Source organism: Oryx dammah, unplaced genomic scaffold (assembly GCF_014754425.2).
Source record: "Oryx dammah isolate SB20612 unplaced genomic scaffold, SCBI_Odam_1.1 HiC_scaffold_15, whole genome shotgun sequence".
Classification (NCBI taxonomy): Eukaryota; Metazoa; Chordata; class Mammalia; order Artiodactyla; family Bovidae; genus Oryx; species Oryx dammah.
Window position 1 is genome coordinate 12,187,802 of NW_024070199.1, and position 21,838 is coordinate 12,209,639.

At 40.0% G+C, this 21,838-nt stretch overlaps 1 long non-coding RNA gene across 1 annotated transcript; it reads left to right on the forward strand.

The window, feature by feature from the left end:
* The first annotated feature begins 302 nt into the window (after positions 1 to 302).
* LOC120874264 lies at positions 303 to 8,333 on the forward strand. Its single transcript, XR_005723622.1, has 3 exons — positions 303 to 403; positions 4,307 to 4,311; positions 8,324 to 8,333. It is a non-coding gene; the product is annotated as an uncharacterized LOC120874264 (long non-coding RNA).
* Positions 8,334 to 21,838: the final 13,505 nt, after the last annotated feature.

Consider the following 21,838-nt stretch of genomic DNA (forward strand, 5'->3'; position numbering starts at 1 on the left):
TGAAAGACAAGATTCATTTTCAAAGGTCATTAAGTTATGTTTTTATATCAAAAGCAAAGCTTAGATTTTTCTAACATTTAATTTTAGCCAGTGGTTTTCAGACTTTCTGACCACAAACCATGGTAAGAAATACATATTTTAAATCATCACCCAACACACACATGTGCCTATATTCATGTAGAATTGAAACAAAAATTTCAGCAAACAGAAACAAAGAGTTCAACAGAAGATCTGAATAGTCATTTTCCCAAAGAAGACATACAGATGTCTAATAAGCACATGAAAAGATGCTCCACATCATTAATCATTAGGGAAGTGCAAATCAAAACCACAATGAGATATTATCTCATACCTGTCAGAATGGCTATTATCAACAAACAAGAAATAGCAAGTATTAGCAAGGGTGTGGAGGAAAGGGCACCCTTGTGCATTGTTGGTGGGAACGTGAATTGGTACAAATCAGACAGGAAGGTGATACATAAGGAAATTCCTGAAGAGATATGGGGGCCTTCTTCGCCAAGTGCTCCGGACCTGTATAAGCCCCAACTCATAGGTCCAAATGCCCTTCCTGGGGTGGATTAGAAAAAGGAGGAAAGTCAAAAGCCTGAGCATTTATTCCAAAGACATCAAGATACATGAAAGGGATTGGTTCTGTAGTTGCCTTTTTATGTCTGGCTTTGCCGATCAGGACTAGTGGTGGCAGAATTTTTGACAGGTGATAAATGGCAACTATTTCTTTCCCCTTCTGCAGTCTGAGGGGAGGCAACCACTGCAGCTGGGAAGCAGCTGCCCAGAGCTGGGGTATGGTGGGAGGGGGGCCCTCTGAAGATGCTTGGCCACAGGCAGATGCAGTGACACAGAGTTCCACTTCCCAGGCCTTTGCAGGAAGCTCCTGCCTGTGCACAGACCTTTCTGACCAGCTGGTTGGTGCCTTTTCCTCTCTGGTGTTGAAGAGTCAGAGAGGATGAGGAATAAGGAAAAATGCTTTCTTGCTGACTAGAGACCTAGCTTGGAAGTCTGAATAAATTTGCTTCCACATTAAAAAAAAGAAGAAGAAAAAGCTATAAATGAATTATGAACAGAAGAACTGATGTGTCTCTTATCGGTCTGCTGCCTGTTGACTTTGGCTGGGAGATAATCACCATGGTTAACAAGGCTCCTGGCAGCCAGTTATTATTCATTCTGGCCATTCTCATTCACCATTGTTTTGGCATATAAAACCCTGAAAGAAGATGAAATCCCCAGCGCTCTGCAGCATGAATTTCTCTTTAGGAACCAGAGCCTCCTCATCCTTTCCCCAGCTCTCTCTCCCTTCCTACTTCCTTTCCCCATCCCTACCAAGCGCCTGGGACCAGGAGGGGGCTGAGCAGGTGGCTTTCCAGACCTCATGTCCTCCCTTGACCCACAGGACCTCTGCTACCATCTGCTTTATGATTGACCTCCTGGGCACCATTTGCTCAGAAGGGTTCCCCTATGAAACAGTTGAAAACCACATGCTCTCAGATCTTCACTATCTATCTCCAGCTACGAGCCCTGACAGAAGTGAGGTAGGCTTCCTGTCCTCCACCCATTGCGTTCAGTGCAAATCATTGTCAGTCCTTGTTATTTGTCCTCTCCCATCTGTGACACCAGAAAGAAGGTAATGGAACCCTGACTCTTCCTGTTTGTACAGGTGTATCTGACAGCTGATTGAATTCATTTTTAAAGTCAAGCCCCAAGTATCTGAAGGTAGAATGTATTTTCCTGTCAGGAAAAGGATGGTCACTCTTAAGGTTTTTCAGTCCTTGATCCCAATTTTGTTTGGTTCATGGGGTAGGTTTGAGGTGCCCCAGGTTAACAGAGGCCATGTACTTCTATTTCTTTAACTTGGGCCATTTATTTACTCAGTTGTGTGCTAGGAGGAGCAGCAGAACTGGCTTCTGTCTCCAGCAGTAATTTGGGCCTTGTCATGAACTTTCTGTAACCCAGGTCCTTGCTCCCTGGTGCTCAGTTGGTCTCTCAGTGATCCCTTGGCTCTCTTTAGCTGAGATACTATTTTGGACTAATTTTTCATCACAATGTTATCATTTTTTAATATATATAAATATATAAATGGCTCAGATGGTAAAGAATCTGCCTGCAATGTGGGAGACCTGAGTTCAATCCCTGAGTCAGGAAGACTCCATGGAGGAGGGAATGGTCCCCCCACTTCAGTATTCTTGCCTGAAGAATCCCATGGACAGAGGAGCTACAGTCCAAGGGGTCATAAGAGTCGGACATGACTGAGCAACTAGCATTTCATTAAAATTTTTTTAATATATATAATATATACATTATATATATGTATGCTGCTACTGCTGCTGCTAAGTCGCTTCAGTTGTGTCTGACTCTGTGCGACCCCATAGACGGCCTCCCACCAGGCTTCCTCATCCCTGGGATTCTCCAGGCAAGAACACTGGAGTGGGCTGTCATTTCCTTCTCCAATGCATGAAACTGAAAAGTGAAAGTGAAGTTGCCCAGTCGTGTCTGACTCTTAGCATCCCCATGGACTGCAGCCCACCAGGCTCCTCCGTCCATGGGGTTTTCCAGGCAAGAGTACTGGAGTGGGGTGCCATTGCCTTCTCCATATATATGTATACATATACATATATATAATTTAACTTTACTTTCTGGACCCATGCATTGCAACTGGACATAAAATTGTTTTCCTATCAAACTCTTCAACTCCCACCGTATCTTGAGGGATACATTCTAGGGTAGCCTGTCTGAATTTTTGTCAGGGAAGAGAAACATGAATGTGCACAACGAGGGCAAGGCCAGAGAAGACAGAAAAATCTCCTTCAGGATTGGGAAACAGTGCTAGTGAAGGTTAGTAGGGCCTTAGAACCAGGTAAAGTGGGCTGGATTCAGGAAACTAAAGTGCAAACCAGGGAACCATTTGCTACCTTGCAATAACGGTTGCTTTTCAGGATATTCTTCTCATTTCCTCTTTCTGTCAATGTCTTAACAACACAGCTTCACTGTGGTACAGTAATGAGGATCTTAGACTTGGGACTCCTTCTTTGTATCTGCTAGCTCCAAACATTTTGGCAAGTAGCCTCATCTCTTTGGATTTCACTTTCCTCATTTCAAACATGAGGATTTTAGCATTGGCTTCACTTTGTGATTAATAGGCTGATACGAGAACTAGTTTGTAAAGCATCACACTGTTTGGATGCTGGGGCTCTGTATCCACTGAAGTCTTCTAATGTGTTACATTTTCTGTAAAACCAGGACTTGAAACTGTGTGTGTGGACAATAGACCTGGAAAGCAGAAGTTGGTGGAATGGTGCATGTCAATGATTATAAGGCAATGGGGCATCAGTTAAAAAATGGACTGCAACCTTCTTTGGGGGAGGTTGTGGGACTTAATGCAAAGTAACAAGAAATGCTCGTAAAACAGCTCTTTATGCAGAGAGGAGCTGGATTTTGCCTTGTTGCTAAGGTCCTGATTGTTTCCTGGCTATGTTTTGTGTGTCTGTGTCAGGCCTTTCTGTGTGTTCCTTTCAGAAACTTGATGATATTGGCCTGCAGCTAATTAGATCAGTGTCATCACTTTCACCATCCCCTTTTTTATTCTGCTGGGACAATTTCCATCAAAATAGAAGTGGGTGATAGTCCTTTCCCATTAACAAGGCTTAATTTCTTACTAGGATACAACTTGGAGTTACCACACATAGGGGCTTTGGAAAAAAAAGTCTCAAGCCAATACACAAGTGAGCTTGGTTTATTTATTTTATTTTTTGGACTGTGCTATATATGTATCCTGTGGGATCTTAGTTCCCCAACCAGGGATCAAACCTGCACCTCGTGCATTGGAAGTGCAGAGTCTTAGCCACCAGACGGCCAGGGAAGTCCCTGAGTGAGTTTTGAAGAGGTTTACAAGACCCAAATGTTCAGATAAGTTATCCACTTACCAAACTGACCCTTCAAATCTTCCCCTCATTCTGTAGAAGAGCTTCACCTGCGGTAGTCAGGATGCAGTTTATTCAAGAGAAACTTTTAGGAGGCTTACATTCTGTAGTGAAATTGTTTTGGATATTCATAAGCACAGATATATGTGATTTTGTAGTTTTTTCTTCAGCTTAAAAAAAAGTGAAAGCGTTAGTCGCTCAGTTGTACCTGACTCTTTGCAACTGGTGGACTGTAGCCTGCCAGGCTCCTCTGTCCAGGAGAATTCCTCAGGGCATATCGAAGAGATGGACATAATAAAAACCTCAGTTTGCAACAATGACATTTGAGAGAAAGACTCATGTAGTTGTCATTAATTTGCAATAAAGCAATGGAGATATAGTGGAAAGAGGACAGACTAAGGTGTCAATCAGAATCAAGGTGTCAGTTAGAATCAGATTTAAATATTAGCTCCACTGTGTACTAGTGGTATGATCTCAATGACCCATACCCATGGCTTTATGGGGAATTCTCTGTTACCATTTGACAAAGAAAATTCTAGCCTGGTATACATATGGTTTCACATGTATTATTAGCTCCTGCCAGAAATGTACTTTGGGAACACAAGAGTCAATTTTGTGGAAGTCTGTTTGTTTTTTTTTCCCAGCCACTCTGATGCTTGCTCAAAGTTGAACACAGGTTTAACAACATAGGCTTCCCCCTTTCCAAGGCTGACCTTCCCTATTGCTACAGCTGAAAGCCCAATTTGCCAACAGCAAAGATGAATGCTGAGCCCCTGACCTCACACTGTACCCCAGGGGAGGGGCACAAACCAGCCTCCTAGTAGCAGGTTGATTAAAATGTCCCTTCCATCACTGAGGGGATACATTTTCTTTTCTTTTTAAACAAATTTTTTCTCACTAGCACAGTCATTCTGGCTCTATCGTATGAGGATTTATAGAACGCCTTATTCACCATAACAGCATCTCACATTTCATTATTTTGCCCAAAGAAATTATTATTTACACACAGGAGTGAGGCTAAGGGTTCTAATTCATGGGATTCATTGTTTCTATTTTGTAACCATGTATCTCAGTTATCCAGAGGAAACTGGCTTTATAGCAGACAGTAAAATGTCAGCTGGGAAAGAACACTTTTGGAGGTTGGATTGAAAGATAGAAGTGAGATATTGAAAGTGAAAGTTGCTCAGTCATGTCCAACTGTTTGCGACCCCATGAACTATACAGTCCATGGAATTCTCCAGGCCAGAATATGAAGTGGGTAGCCTTTCCCTTCTCTAGGGGGTCTTCCCAACCTAGGGATCGAACCTAGGTTTCCTGCGTTCCAGTTGGATTCTTTACCAGCTGAGCCAGAGGTTGGATGCTATCCTACAGTTTGCAGTATGTGCTAATCTAGTGGCCAATAGATGATGCTGTTCATCTTATAGTCAGAATACACGGGGCTGGAGACCAAGGGGTTAAAGTGGGAGTTTGCTCATTTCCCTACACCCCAAATTTGCAGAATTCTCCCCCCCCCCATATTTATGTATTTGATCTCTGCTGATTTCAAAGGATTTAATTGTCAAAGAAAGAATGCTTTTGTCAGAGAAACATGCAATGGTTCCATTGAATTGGAAGTTGACACTGTCACTGGGCTATTTTGGGCTCCTAATGTCATTGAAAGTGAAAGAGGAGAGTGAAAAAGTTGGCTTAAAGCTCAACATTCAGAAAACAAAGATCATGGCATCCGGTCCCATCACTTCATGGCAAATAGATGGGGAAACAGTGGAAACAGTGTCAGACTTTATTTTTTTGGGCTCCAAAATCACTGCAGATGGTGACTGCAGCCATGAAATTAAAAGACGCTTACTCCTTGGAAGAAAAGTTATGACCAACCTAGATAGCATATTGAAAAGCAGAGACATTACTTTGCCAACAAAGGTCCGTCTAGTCAAGGCTATGGTTTTTCCTGTGGTCATGTATAGATGTGAGAGTTGGACTGTGAAGAAAGCTGAGCGCCGAAGAATTGATGCTTTTGAACTGTGGAGTTGGAGAAGACTCTTGAGAGTCCCTTGGACTGCAAGGAGATCCAACCAGTCCATTCTGAAGGAGATCAGTCCTGGGTGTTCTTTGGAAGGAATGACGCTAAAGCTGAAACTCCGATACTTTGGCCACCTCATGTGAAGAGTTGACTCATTGGAAAAGCCTCTGATGCTGGGAGGGATTGGGGGCAGGAGGAGAAGGGGACGACAGAGGATGAGATGGCTGGATGGCATCACCGACTCGATGGACGTGAGTTTGAGTGAACTCCGGGAGTTGGTGATGAACAGGGAGGCCTGGTGTGCTGCAATTCCTGGGGTCTCAAAGAGTCGGACACGACTGAGAGACTGAAGTGAAGTGAGTGAATGTCATTGATCTAACATAGAAAGAAAGCAGTAATTCCAGGGGTGAAGGTGATTGATTCTAATACCCAGGGGAAAATTGGGCTGTGGCTACACAGTGGGGAAAAAGAGAACATGTCTGGAAACTAGGGGATTCTCCAGGTGCACTATGGTGACCTGCTAAAGGTGGGACTGCTAAAGCTTCAGACTCTTTGAGAATAAAGATTTGGGTCATTCTGCACATTATGATGGCACCCCACTCCAGTACTCTTGCCTGGAAAGTCCCATGGACAGGGGAGCCTGGTAGGCTGCAGTCCATGGGGTTGCTACTAGTTGGACATGACTGAGCAATCGACTTCGCTTTCATTTTTCACTTTCATGCATTGGAGAAGGAGGTGGCAGCCCACTCCAGTGTTCTTGCCTGGAGAATCCCAGGGACGGGAGCCTGGTGGGCTGCCGTCCATGGGGTCACACAGAATTGGACACGACTGAAGCGACTTAGCAGTAGCAGCAGCAGCACATTATGAACCTTGATCAACTGAGGTAGTAGCTGAAGAAAAGAGGAATATGGAAAGTTAGTGGGATAAAGAAAATATGAAAATTAACTATAGCATTATCATTTATAGAAATGAGAACTATAACAGTTATTTTATTCTTTGCATTTGTGTGTATCTTGCTGTGCCATGCTGTGCCAAGTTGCTTCAGTTGTGTCCGACTCTTTGTGACGCCAGGGGCTGTAGCTCGCCAGGCTCCTCTGTCCATGGAATTCTCCAGGCAAGAATAGTGGAGCCATTTCCTTCTCTGGGGGATCTTCCAGACCCAGGGATAGAACCTGAGTCCCCTGCATTGCAGGCAGATTCTTTACCATCTGAGCCACCAGGGAAGCTCCATGTGTATTTTAGCATATATTAACTATTTTACCTCACTCCTTTTCTCTTATTTTTTTTTAATGGATTGTTTGTTGGGATTAAGTTTCAGTTCAGTTCGGTTGCTCAGTCGTGTCTGACTCTGCTACCCCGTCGACTGCAGCATGTCAGACCTCTCTGTCCATCACCAACCCCTGGAGTTTACTCAAACTCATGTCCTTTGAGCCAGTGATGCCATCCAACCATCTCATCCTCTGTCGTCCCCTTCTCCTCCTGCCTTCAATCTTTCCCAGCATCAGAGTCTTTTCCAATGAGTCAGTTCTTAGCATCAGGTGGCCGAAGTATTGGAGTTTCAGCTTCAGCATCAGTCCTTTCAATGAATATTCAGGACTGATTTCCTTTAGGATGGATTAACTTTACAATTTAATATTTAGGTTAAAAATATCCAGCTGCTGCTGCTGCTGCTGCTAAGTTGCTTCAGTCATGTCCAACTCTGTGCAACCCCATAGACGGCAGCCCACCAGGCTCCCCCGTCCCTGGGATTCTCCAGGCAAGAACACTGGAGTGGGTTGCCATTCTCAATGCATGCAAGTGAAAAGTGAAAGTGAAGCCACTCAGTCGTGTCTGACACTTAGCGACCCCATGGACTGCAGCCTACCAGGCTCCTCTGTCCATGGGATTTTCCAGGCACAATGTTTAAAATTTTATTTTTATTTATTTATTGGCTGTGTTAGGTCTTCGTTGCTGTGCATGGGCTTTCTCTAAATTGTAGCAACCAGGGGCTACTTTACCTTGTGGCGCAAGGGCTTCTCATTGCGGTGGCTCATCTTGTGGAGCACAGGCTTTAAGCACATAGGTTTCAGTAGTTGTGGTTCATGGGCTTAGTTGCTCTGCTGCATGTGGGATCTTCCCAGACTAGGGATTGAACCCTCCTCCCTTGCATTGGCAGGCAGATTCTTAACCACTGGGCCACCTGGGAAGTCCTCAGGTGCAATTTTGACTGAACTAAAGCAGAAGTTAACTTCATCCAGAGATGGATATGGTGGCTGTTTGTACCGTGTCTCCCCTTTTTGAGTAAGAATATCATCCTTCGTATAAATGTTAGTTGCATCTTGTTAGAAGGCAGTATGAAGTTGTTACTGTTGTATGAAAATTTAAATATTGGTAGGGAGAAGGCACTGGCAACCCACTCCAGTACTCTTGCCTGGAAAATCCCATGGACAGAGGAGCCCGGTAGGCTGCAGTCCATGGGGTCGCTAAGTGTCAGACACGACTGAGTGGCTTCACTTTCACTTTTCACTTGCATGCATTGGAGAAGGAAATGGCAACACTCCAGTGTTCTTGCCTGGAGAATCCCAGGGACGGGGGAGCCTGGTGGGCTGCCATCTATGGGGTCGCACAGAGTCAGACACGACTGAAGGGGCTTAGCAGCAGCAGAAAGCTTTGATTGGATACTGAGTAAAGGGGTCTATTGTGCATTCTTTTGACTTCTCTATTGTCTCCTAGATCTAAGCCCACTATTCTATGTTCTGTATTGCGATGCTGGGGTTGAGATTCGACAAATGACTTTTCCTAGATTTCCTTGCTAGGTGGTTTCCTTTAGTTAGGTTGTGCCACTGGGAGGCACTGGTGGGAAATTGGAAAGAGAGAAGAGATGAGAAGGGACTGCTTCCCTGTGTCCAGCTCCCTTTAGTGTCAGCTGAAATTTTGATAATGATGGCATGGCATCTATAGAATAATTTGGTTGGTATTTCTGTCTTAACAATATTAAGTCTTCTGATCTATGAACATAGAATATTTTCCATTTATTTAGACCTTCTTAATTTTCTTTCAACAGTGTTTTGTAGTTTTCAGAGAATAGATTTTGCTTTTTTGTTGAATTTATTCTAAGCATTCTATTCTTTGTGATGCTATCGTGAATGAAATTGTTCTTTTAATTTTACTTTTTTAATTGTTCATTTCTCATGTGTAGATATACAACTGATATTTTATGCTGATCTTCTATCATGCAATCTTGCTGAACAAGTTTCCTAGTTCTAATGGTTTTAATGTGGATTCCTTATGATTTTCTATATGTGTAGGATCACATTATTAACAAATAGATATATTTCTGGCTTTCCAGTGTGAATTTTTTTAATCTTGTTTTCTTGCCTAATTACTCTAGCTGGACTTGCTAGTACAATATTGAATAGAGGAGGTGAAAATGGATATTGTTCCCTTTTTCCTGATCTTACAAGGAAAACATTCAGTCCTTTACTGCTAAGTATGATGTTAGCTGTAACTTTTTGTGGTTATAGATATTATTTTTGAACTTCATATATAATTTTTAGTGAAATTAATTTTCAGTCTTTTTTATCATTATGAAAATATCATTCATAGACTGACCCATGGAGTAGGTAGCAAAAAATCTATGGAGACTTGTTTCTGTATATACTATCTCACACACTGGAAATTCCCAGAAATAACTTTAAGAAAAGCCAGTTTTCTCAAATTAGACCAATAGGACTCTTGAAGAAGATGGCTTTTTTTTTTTTTCCTAGAAATTCATAGGGCTCTACCTCCATTTCACTCTCAAATTATGGCTAATTAGTAAGTTCAAACCTCCATTTAAATATTATCTTACTCAGCTTACTTGTTCAGCCAATACATTTAAGCAAATAAATTCATTTTTTTCAATGGACAAATAGCAGTGTAACAGAGTGTAACAAAAATTGAGAGTATTGACAAAACAGTAGCTGAGGGAATCAATCCATGGAGTTTAGATGGAGCTGAGGTTGGTAGCCTGAGATAGCATGGAAGAATTGAAGGACAGAGATCTCTATTAGGTGATAGGAGAAGCTTATGTCAAAAAAGAGATATAGAGTATAAAATTTGGAAAAATTGGAAGTTGTCATCAAAAAGTGAGATATTAGGGTATAATTTTTCAGAAGTTAAAAATTTTCACATTTGGATCAAGCCTAGGGTCTGACAAGTGCAGTGGATAGTTGAAATTAAGTGGTTTTCTGTACTTTTCCTCTTCCCTGGAACAAGGTCACCTTTCCCTTTGCCATTCTTACTGACCAACTTCTGCCCGGTCTTCCTGTATCAGGTACAAAATTATCTCACAGAAGATTTTGTTGAGAAAAAGTGTCTAGAACATAGAAATAAGGCAAAAAGATAATTCCATGTCTTTTCATTGTCATACTAAAAAACATCTGATAAATTTGTCAAAGGATCATCTGACTTAGGGAGATAACATTTGTTATGATTTTATTGCCCTGTAGAACATCAACTTAGCAGTCTTATTTTAGGATTCCATTTTTTCCCCATTGATTCTGAACTGATTTTGTTAACCTACTCTTTCCCTTTGTTGTTCAGTCACTAAGTCGTGTCTGACTCTGTGACCCCATGGACTCTCTGTCCTCCACTCTCTCCTGGAGTTTGCTGAAATTCATGTCCACTGAGCCAGTGATGCTATCTAACCATCTGATCTTCTGCTGCACCCTTCTTTTGCCTTCAGTCTTTCTTAGCATCAGGATCTTTTCCAATGAGTTGGCTCTTTGCATCAGGTGGCCAAAGTATTTTTTCACTGATTTTGAACTGGTTTTGTTAACCTACTCTTTCCCTTACTTGTGAGTTAATTAAAATTATGGCACCCAATTTCTAGGTATTTTTTTATGAGAATTATATTTTTAGCATTTTGAGAATTATACTTTGAGTCTTTCTTCCCCTTCTTCTATTATCTATCTCTCCCTTCTGTTCTCATAGCATCCTATGCTTACTCCATACATTACTATCTGTCAGTTTCATTCATTTGAAGAATATGTATTAGATTCCTCTTAGGATAAGTGCAGTGATGTGAACAAGGCAGATGTGGTCTAGCTCTCATGGACTTTTTCTATTGTACAACCTTCTCCACCTATCAGAGTGAAAGTACCATAAAGGTAAAGACTACATCTCAGCCCATGATGGCATTCTCAGTGTTTAGCATTGTGCTGGCCTGCGAATGTTGCCCAATAAATATTTGTTGGGTAAGTACATAGATAAATGTTTAACAGTGGAAACATGGCATTCATATGCTATCATGTTAGATGTCTCCTTGAACATTAAACTAAGGCAAAGGCAGGTATTAGAGCAGAGAGGCAGAGTACAATTCAGTCTTCAATAAATGGAGAGAGGAGACTGACTTGTGACAATAACCTTAAAATACAAGAGTTATTTTCATGATTGGAAGAGGAGAAAGGGCTGATACTGGCCCTGGGAATTGAATGCAATGTAAGGCAAAGTAGGATCCTTGGGGTAAATTTAGGCTTTAATTAAGGCAAGATGGTAGATGGAATTTGAAAGAAGAGTTGAAAGATGTCACAGGAGTTATTTGCAATGAAATAGGTTTCTAGAGGGCTCTGAGAAAAAGTTTGGGTTAGAGGAATTGGGAACAGTGAGTGGTTGATTCAAATCAGAGGATGAATAGATATGACTTACATTTTGATCACAACTTAAAATTGACCCTATCAAAACTCTCTCTTTCGAGTTCTGTTTTATGGCACTTTATCTCCTGCTGCCTGGCCTTGTGGTCATTCTCCCCATTGACTGATGGTGCCGGGCCCTAGCTTCCATGCCACTCTCCAGGCCAGTGTCTATCATTATCCTTAGTGACTTTTATATCCACATGGACAAGCCATCCAAACCTTTTTCTTTCTCTTTATTGAGCTCTTTATCACAAATGTTTATTGAGTGTTTTATTTCATTTACTATAATACATGGTAGGTTGAGAATGATTTTTTAAAAATGCCTCCCATTGTCAAGAAACTTACTCTATATTGCATGACATTGACAATCAATATAAATACACAGGAAATATATAATGGCATTATTTTGGTGCAAATGTTATGAAAGCAACAAGGTACTCTGATAGAGAATAATACCGGAATCACATTTAGCTGGAGGGCCAGTAAAAGAAAGTCTCTCTAAGGAAATAATATTTCAGCCAAGCATAGAAGAACAAGCAAGAATTATCCAGAAAAAGAATGGAGAAAATATATAACCTGGTGAAAATAGCTCTGGCCTAGGAGACAGAGAACTTGAGTTTGGTGAGTTTGATGTTCAATTATAGCTGGCTTGGATTGAGAAATTGTTTTGAGATTGAGAAACTGTCTTAGACAAGTCTTATTCCCCTTTTACATGTAAGTTTCTCTGACTTTCTTTTTGGAATGTCTGAGGATATTCTAATGGCAGATACACATTATTTTCATACTACTTTTATTTTAATGGTGGCTGGTTGGAAGGCCTTTAGTTCAGCCAAGGCCTTGATGGATTTAGATAGGCAAATCTGGAGTTAGCGGTTAGAGAAAACTGAACTATCTTTTATAATAGAAGGAAAAGAATTCAGTGTTGGCTGGTGGGGGTGGTGGTGGCACACAGTTCAGGAAGGAAAGGATGAAGCAGTGATGAGTGAGTACAGGAGGAGAAGAGGGAGATTGGAGTCAGGGGCATAGCAGGATTTGGATGTGATCTGTCCATATCACCCTCTCAGATTGTAACAAATGCTACTAAGAAGAAAGCCAAAATAGAGTGGCCAGTCAGAGGAGGCAGTAACTGCAAAGGCCTGATTAAGGGAAAGGTTGGTGTATCTGAGGAACTGGTCAAAGCCAGTTGGATCTTTCTCTGCAAGGAGAGCCATCTCACTACTTCTACTTTATTCCAGTTCATTTTCCTCTCTCTCACATAGTTCTGAGCACACTGGCTTTGACTATGGTGAAAGTGGACACCCTTGTTTTGTTCCTCATCTTAGGGAGATGCTTTTAGTTTTTCACTATTGAGAATAATGTTTGCTGTAGGCTTATCATATATGGCCTTTACTATGTTGAGGTAGGTTCCTTCTATGCCCATTTTTTGATGGGTTTTAATCATGAATGCGGAGAAGGCAATGGCAACCCACTCCAGTACTCTTGCCTGGAACATCCCATGGAAGGAGGAGCCTGGTAGGCTGCAGTCCATGGGGTCGCTAATAGTCGGGCATGACTGAACAACTTCACTTTCAATTTTCACTTTCATGCATTGGAGAAGGAAATGGCAACCCACTCCAGTGTTCTTGCCTGGAGATCCCAGGGACAGAGGAGCCTAGTGGGCTGCCATCTATGGGGTCGCACAGAGTTGGACACGACTGAAGCGACTTAGCAGCAGCAGCAATCATGAATGGGTGCTGAATTTTGTCAATGGCTTTTTTTGGCATCAATTGAGATGATCATATGGTTTTTATCTTTTAATTTGTTCATATGGTGTATACATTGATTGAGTTGTGTATATTGAAGAATCCTTGCATTCCTGGAATAAACCCAACTTGATCATGGTGTATGAGTTTTTTGATGTGTTGTTGAATTCTGTTTGCTGAGGATTTTGCATCTATGTTCATCAGAGATATTGTCCTGTAGTTTTCTTTTTTGTGTTGTCTTTGTCTGGTTTTAATATCAGGGTGATGGTGGCTTCGTAGAATGAGTTTGGAAGTGTTCCTTCCTCTGCAATTTTTTGAAAGAGTTTTAGAAGGAGAGGCATTACGTCTTCTCTAAATGTTTGATAGAATTCTCCTATGATGCCATCTGGTCCTGGAGTTTTGTTTCTTGGGATATTTTTGATCATAGCTTCAATTTCAGTGCTTGTCATTGGCTTGTTTATAATTTCTATTTCTTCCTGTTCAGTCTTGGAAGATTGAACTTTTCTAAGAATCTGTCCATTTCTTCCGGGTTATCCATTTTATTGCCATATAGTTGTTCATAATAGTTTCTTATAATCCTTTGTATTTCTGCATTGCCTACTGTAACCTTTCCTTTTTTATTTCTAATTTTGTTTATTTGATTCTTCTCTGTTTCTTGATGAGTCTGGCTAAAGGTTTATCCATTTTGTTTATTTTCTCAAAGAACCAGCTTTTAGTTTTATTAATCTTTACTATTGTTTCTTTCATTTCTTTTTCATTTGTTTGGCTCTTTAGGATCTTTCCTTTTACTAATTTTGGGATTTTTTGGTACTTCTTTTCCAGTTGTTTTAGGTGTAAATTTAGGTTGTCTAAATTTAGGTTGTTTTTCTTGTTTCTTGAGTTAGGATTGTATTGCAATAAACTTCCCTCTTAGGACTGCTTTTGCTGCATCCCATAGGTTTTGAGTTGTCATGTTTTCATTGTCATTTGTTTCTAGAAATTTTTAAATTTCCCTTTTGATTTCCCCAGTAACCTGTTGGTTATTTAGAAATGTGTTGTTAAATCTCCATGTATTTGTGTTTCTTACAGTTTTTTCCTGTAATTGATGTCTAGTCTCATAGTGCTGGGGTTGGAGAAGATGACTGATATGACTTCAATTTTCTTAAATTTACTGAGATTTGATTTGTTACCCACACACCCTGGAGAATGTTCCAGGTGCACTTGAGAAGAAGGTGTATTCTTCATTTGGATGGAATGTCCTGAAGATATCAATGAGATCCATCTCATCTAATGTATCATCTAATGTATTATTTAAGACTTGTGTTTCCTTATAAATTTTCTGTTTTGATGATCTGTCCATTGGTGTGAGTCGGTTGTTAAAGTCTCCTACTATTATTGTGTTACTGTCAATTTCTCCTTTTATGTCTGTTAGTGTTTGTCTTATATATTGAGGTGCTCCTATGTTGGGTGCATAGATATTTGCAACTGTTATGTCTTCCTCTTGGATTGATCCCTGATCATTATGTTGTGTCCTTCCTATCTCTTGTAATCTTCTTTATTTTAAGGTCTAATTTGTCTGATATGAGGATTTCTACTCCAAGTTTCTTTTGCTTCCCATTTGCATGTAATATATTTTTCCATCCTCTCACTTTCAGTCTATATATGTCTTGAGGTCTAAAGTGGGTTTCTTGTAGACAACATATATATAGGTCTTGTTTTTGAATCCATTCAGCCAGTCTGTGTCTTTTGGTTGGAGCATTTAATCTATTTACATTTAAAGTAATTATTGATATATATGTTCCTATTGCCATTTTCTTAATTGTTTGGGGTTGCTTTTGTAGGTCTTTTTTCTTCTCTTGTATTTCTTGACTATATAAGTCCCTTTAACATTTGTTGTAAAGCTGGTTTGCTAAGTCACTTCAGTCGTGTCCAACTCTGTGCGACCCCATGGATGGCAGCCCACCAGGCTCCCCCGTCCCTGGGATTCTCCAAGCAAGAACACTGGAGTGGGCTGCCATTTCCTTCTCCAGTGTATGAAAGTGAAAAGTGAAAGTGAAGTCACTCAGTTGTGTCCAACTCTTGGTGACCCCATGGACTGCAGCCTACCAGGCTCCTCCGTCCATGGGATTTTCCAGGCAAGAGTACTGCAGTAGGGTGCCATTGCCTTCTCCAAAGCTGGTTTGGTGGTACTGAATTCTCTTAACTTTTGCTTGTCTAAAAAGCTTTTGGTTTCTCCATCAATTTTGAATGAGATCCCTGCCAGGTACAGTAATCTTGGTTGTAGATTTTCCCCTTTCAGTACTTTAAATATATCCTGCCATTTCCTTTTGGCCTGCAGAGTTTCTGCTGAAAGATCGCTGTTAAGCACATGGGGTTTCCCTTGTATGGTACTTGTTGCTTCTCTCTTGCTGCTTTTAATATTTTCTCTTTGTGTTTAGTCTTTGTTAGTTTGATTAGTATGTGTCTTGGCATGTTTCTTCTTGGGTTTGTCTTGCATGGGACTCTTGGTGCCTTTTGGACTTGATTGACTATTTCCTTTTCCATGTTGGGAAAATTTTCAACTATAATCTCTTCAAAAATTTTCTCATACCGTTTCTTTTTCTATTTTTCTTCTGAGACCCCTATAATTTGAATGTTGGTGCATTTGATATTGTCCCAGAGGTCTTTGAAACTATCCTCAGTTCTTTTCATTCTTTTTAGTTTATTCTGCTCTTCAGAAGTTATTTCCACCATTTTATATTCCAGCTCACTGATTCGTTCTTCTGTTTCAGACATTCTGCTATTGATTCCTTCTAGAGTATTTTTAATTTCAGTAATTGTGTTGTTTGTCTCTGCATGTTTATTTTTAATTCTTCTAGGTCTTTGCTAATTGATTCTTGCATTTTCTCCATTTTGCTTTCAAGGTTTTTGATCATCTTTGCTATTATTATTCTGAATTGTTTTTCAGGTAGTTTGCCTATTTCCTTTTCATGTAATTTGGACTTCTGTGTTTCTAGTATGTTCCTTCATTTGTATAGTATTTCTCTGCCTTTCCATTATTCCTTTTTAAACTTATTGTGTTTGAGGTCTCCTTTTTCCAGGGATCAAGGTTGACTTCTTTCTTCCTTTTTTTGGTTTCTGCCCTCTAAGGTTGTTCGAGTGGTTTGTGTAAGCTTCTTATAGGGTGAGATTTGTATCCACTGGATCATGGAAAAAGCAAGAGAGTTTCAGAAAAACATCTATTTCTGCTTTATTGACTATGCCAAAGCCTTTGACTATGTGGATCACAATAAACTGTGGAAAATTCTGAAAGAGATGGGAATACCAGACCACCTGACCTGCCTCTTGAGAAACCTATATGCAGGTCAGGAAGCAACAGTTAGAACTGGACATGGAACAACAGACTGGTTCCAAACAGGAAAAGGAGTACATCAAGGCTGTATATTGTCACCCTGCTTATTTAACTTCTATGCAGAGTACATCATGAGAAATGCTGGGCTAGAAGAAACACAAGCTGGAATCAAGATTGCCAGGAGAAATATCAATAACCTCAGATATGCAAATGACACAACCCTTATTGCAGAAAATGAAGAGGAACTAAAAAGCCTCTTGATGAAAGTGAAAGAGGAGAGTTAAAAAGTTGGCTTAAAGCTCAACATTCAGAAAACAAAGATCATGGCATCTGGTCCCATCACTTCATGGCAAATAGATGGGGAAACAGTGTCAAACTTTATTTTGGGGGGCTCCAAAATCACTGCAGATGGTGATTGCAGCCATGAAATTAAGACGCTTACTCCTTGGAAGGAAAGTTATGACCAACCCAGATAGCATATCCAAAAGCAGAGACATTACTTTGCCAACAAAGGTCCATCTAGTCAAGGCTATGGTTTTTCCAGTGGTCATGTATGGATGTGAGAGTTGGACTGTGAAGAAAGCTGAGCACCGAAGAACTGATGCTTTTGAACTATGGTGTTGGAGAAGACTCTTGAGAGTCCCTTGGACTGCAAGGAGATCCAACCAGTCCATTCTAAAGGAGATCAGTCCTGGGTGTTCAATGGAAGGACTGATGTTGAGGCTGAAACTCCAATACTTTGGCCACCTCATTTGAAGAATTGACTCATTGGGAAAGACTCTGATGCTAGGAGGGATTGGGGGCAGGAGGAAAAGGGGATGACAGAGGATGAGATGGCTGGATGGCATCACTGACTGGCTGGACATGAATTTGAGTAAACTCCAGGAGTTGGTGATGGACAGGGAGGCCTGATGTGCTGCGATTCATGGGGTCACAAAGTGTCGGACACTACTGAGTGACTGAACTGAATTGAACTGAACTTGGTTTGTTTAGGCAAGGCTGAGTGAGGTGGTAATCCTGTCTGCTGATGATTTTGTATTTTTGTTTTGTTTGTTGTTTAGATGAGGTTTCCTACACAAGGTGCTATTGGTGGTTGGGTGATGCCAGGTCTTGTATTACAGTGGCTTCATTTGTGTGAGTTCTCACTATATGATACCCCTAGGGTTCATTCTCTGATAGTCTAGGGTCTTGCAGTCAGTACTCTTGCTCCAAAGGCTCAGGCTTGATCTTGAGTTTTGCGTGGGTCTATATAGTCTTTTCTGCTGGTCAGTACTCCTGTCAGCTCTTAGCTGGTTTTCTGCGTGCACTTCTTCTTTATTTTTTTTTTAATTTTAATTTTTACTTTATTTTACTTTACAATACTGTATTGGTTTTGCCATATATTGACATGAATCCAACACGGGTGTACATGAGTTCCCAAACATCAACCCCCCTCCCACCTCCCACCCCATATCATCTCTCTCGATCATCCTCGTGCACCAACCCCAAGCATCCTGTATCCTGCATCAAACATAGACTGGTGATTCGTTTCTTACATGATAGTATACATGTTTCAATGCTGTTCTCCCAAATCATCCCACCCTCTCCCTCAGAGTCCAAAAGTCCGCTCTACACATCTGTGTCTCTTTTGCTGTCTCGCATACAGGGTCATCATTACCATCTTTCTAAATTCCATATATATGTGTTAGTACACTGTATTGGTGTTTCTCTTTCTGGCTTACTTCACTCTGTATAATCGGCTCCAGTTTAATCCACCTCATTAGAACTGATTCAAATGTATTCTTTTTAATGGCTGAGTAATACTCCATTGTGTATATGTACCACAGCTTTCTTATCCATTCATCTGCTGATGGACATCTAGTTGTTTCCATGTCCTGGCTATTATAAACAGTGCTGCAATGAACATTGGGGTACATGTGTCTCTTTCTATTCTGGTTTCCTCTATGTGTATGCCCAGCAGTGGGATCGCTGCGTCATAAGGCAGTTCTATTTGCAATTTTTTAAGGAATCTCCACACTGTTCTTCATAGTGGCTGTACTAGGTTGCATTCCCACCAACAGTGCAAGAGAGTTTCCTTTTCTCCACACCCTCTCCAGCATTTATTGCTTGCAGACTTTTGGATTGCAGCCATTCTGATTGGGGTGAAGTGGTACCTGATTGTGGTCTTGATTTGCATTTCTCTAATAATGAATGATGTTGAGCATCTTTTCATGTGTTGGTTAGCCATCTGTATGTCTTCTTTGGAGAAATGTCTATTTAGTTCTTTGGCCCATTTTTTGATTGGGTCGTTTATTTTTCTGGAATTGAGCTGCAGGTGTTGCTTGTATATTTTTGAGATTGGTTGTTTGTCAGTTGCTTCATTTGCTATTGTTTTCTCCCATTCAGAAGGCTGTCTTTTCACCTTGCTTATATTTTCCTTTGTTGTGTAGAAGCTTTTAATTTTAATTAGGTCCCATTTGTTTATTTTTGCTTTTATTTCCAGAATTCTGGGAAGTGGATCATAGAGGATCCTGCTGTGATGTATGTCGGAGAGTGTTTTGCCTATGTTCTCCTCTAGGAGTTTTATAGTTTCTGGTCTTACATTTAGATCTTTAATCCATTTTGAGTTTTTTTTTGTGTGTGGTGTTAGAAAGTTTTCTAGTTTCATTCTTTTACAAGTGGTTGACCAGTTTTCCCAGCACCACTTGTTAAAGAGATTGTCTTTACTCCATTGTATATTCTTGCCTCCTTTGTCAAAGATAAGGTGTTCATATGTGTGTGGATTTATCTCTGGGCTTTCTATTTTGTTCCATTGATCTATATTTCTGTCTTTGTGCCAGTACCATACTGTCTTGATGACTGTGGCTTTGTAGTAGAGCCTGAAGTCAGGCAAGTTGATTACTCCAGTTCCATTCTTCTTTCTCAAGATTGCTTTGGCTATTCGAGGTTTTTTGTATTTCCATACAAATCTTGAAATTATTTGTTCTAGTTCTGTGAAAAATACCGCTGGTAGCTTGATAGGGATTGCATTGAATCTGTAGATTGCTTTGGGTAGTATACTCATTTTCACTATATTGATTCTTTCTATCCATGAACATGGTATATTTCTCCATCTATTTGTGTCCTCTTTGATTTCTTTCATCAGTGTTTTATAGTTTCCTATATATAGGTCTTTAGTTTCTTTAGGTAGATATATTCCCAAGTATTTTATTCTTTTCGTTGCAATGGTGAATGGAATTGTTTCCTTAATTTCTTTTTCTACATTCTCATTATTTCTGCATGCACTTCTGTGTCTGAAGGTGTATTCCTGATGTATCTGTGGAAAGAGATGTATTCCATGTCCACCTATTCCTCTGCCATCTGTTCCTCTAGCACTCTGTTCTTAAATGACATATTTATTCATACATGTTGTGATTTTCAGCCAGCTGTCTATTATATCTTTCTGGCACCTTTTGCCATGCTGAAGTTTATTTAAATCTCTGTATGGACTGGCTTACTCTCTTCATGTCTTGCTGGGCTCCATGTTATACTCTGTAAAACCTTCTTCTTTTCTGTCTTTGCCGCTAACATATTATTTCATAATTAGAGCTGCTAAATACAGTTGTCTCATATTTCTTTGTAAGGTCTAGGTATGCTTTCTTTCTTTCTTTTTTTTTTTGAGAGTGGATAATTGATTGTTAAAACATTTCCCCAGTGATGAAAAACTAATCTTATTATATGTTGTTGTTTAGTCACTAAATAGTGGCCAACTGTTTGCAACTCTATGGACTGTAGCAGCCAGGCTCCTCTGTCCATGGGATTCTCCAGGCAAGAATTCTGGGGTGGGCTGCCATTTACTTCTCCACATTTACTTTTAATCTACATGTGTTTTATATTTCAAGAGGGCTTTTTTTGGTGGGCTGTATGTAATTGGGTCTTGTTTCTTAACCTAGTCTGATAATTTGTCTTTAAGTTGATGCATTTAGACCATTAATGTTCAAAGTAGTTATTGATATAGTTGGATTAATATCTATTATATTTAGCACTATTTATTATTTGTTGCCCTTGTTCTCGGGTCTTTTTTTTTTTTTTTGGTTGTTATTGTTGTTTTCCACTCTTTTTGTACCTTTTGTTTTTTTAACTGAGCATTTTTTATGATTCCACTTTCTCTCCTTTCCTAGCACAGCAGCAGTTATACATTTTTTTCCTTTTTTAGTGCTTGCCCTAGAATTTGCAATACACATTAACAGCTAATCCAAGTCTACCTTCAAATAACACTATACTGCTTCATGGATAGTGCAAGTGCCTCAAAATGACAAAATAATTCTAATTCCTCCTATCTCATGTGTCACTGCTGTCATTCATTTCACTTCACATAAACCTACATAAGACTATTGATAAATACATATTATGTATGTGTACATAAGTATCTGTAATCAAATACATTATTACTATTATTGTTTTGAACAAACTTATCTGTAAAATCAATTAAGAATAAGAAAAATAAGGACTTCCCTGGTGGGTCAGTTGTAAAAAATCTGCCTGCCAATGCAGGAGACACGGGTTTGATCCCTGATCCAGGAAAATCCCATGTGGTGCAGAGCAACTGTGTCTGTGTGCCACAACTATTGAACCTGTGTTCTAGAGCCCAGGAACTGCACCTACTGAATTCTGTGTACCACAACTACTGAAGCCCATGTGCCCTCGAGCCCATGCTCTGTAACAAGAGAAACCACCACAATGAGAAGTCTGTGCACCACAGCTAAGAGTAGCCCCCATTCACCACAAATAAAGTAAGTTAATGCAGCGATGAAGACCCAGCACAGCAGGGAAAAAAAAAAAAATATATATATATATATATATAGATAGATAGATAGAGAAAGAGAGAGAGAGAGAGAAATAGAAATTTTATTTTAGCTTCACTATTCCTTCTCCAACACTCTTTCTTTATTTTAGTAGATCTGAGTTTCTGGCTTGAATTATTTTCTTTTAACATTTCCTTTAAGGCAGGTGTACTAGTAACAAATGCTTTCAATGCTTGTTTGTATGAGGGTGTATTTATTTCTCCTGCACTTTTGGAGGATAATTTTATGGGCACAGAATTTTAGGCTGACTTTTTTTTTCCTCTCAACACTTTAAGTATTTCCTTTTATTCTCTTCTTGTTTGCATGGTTTCTAAGGAAAAGTTGGGTGTAATTTTTATCTTTGTTTCTCTGTAGTTGTTT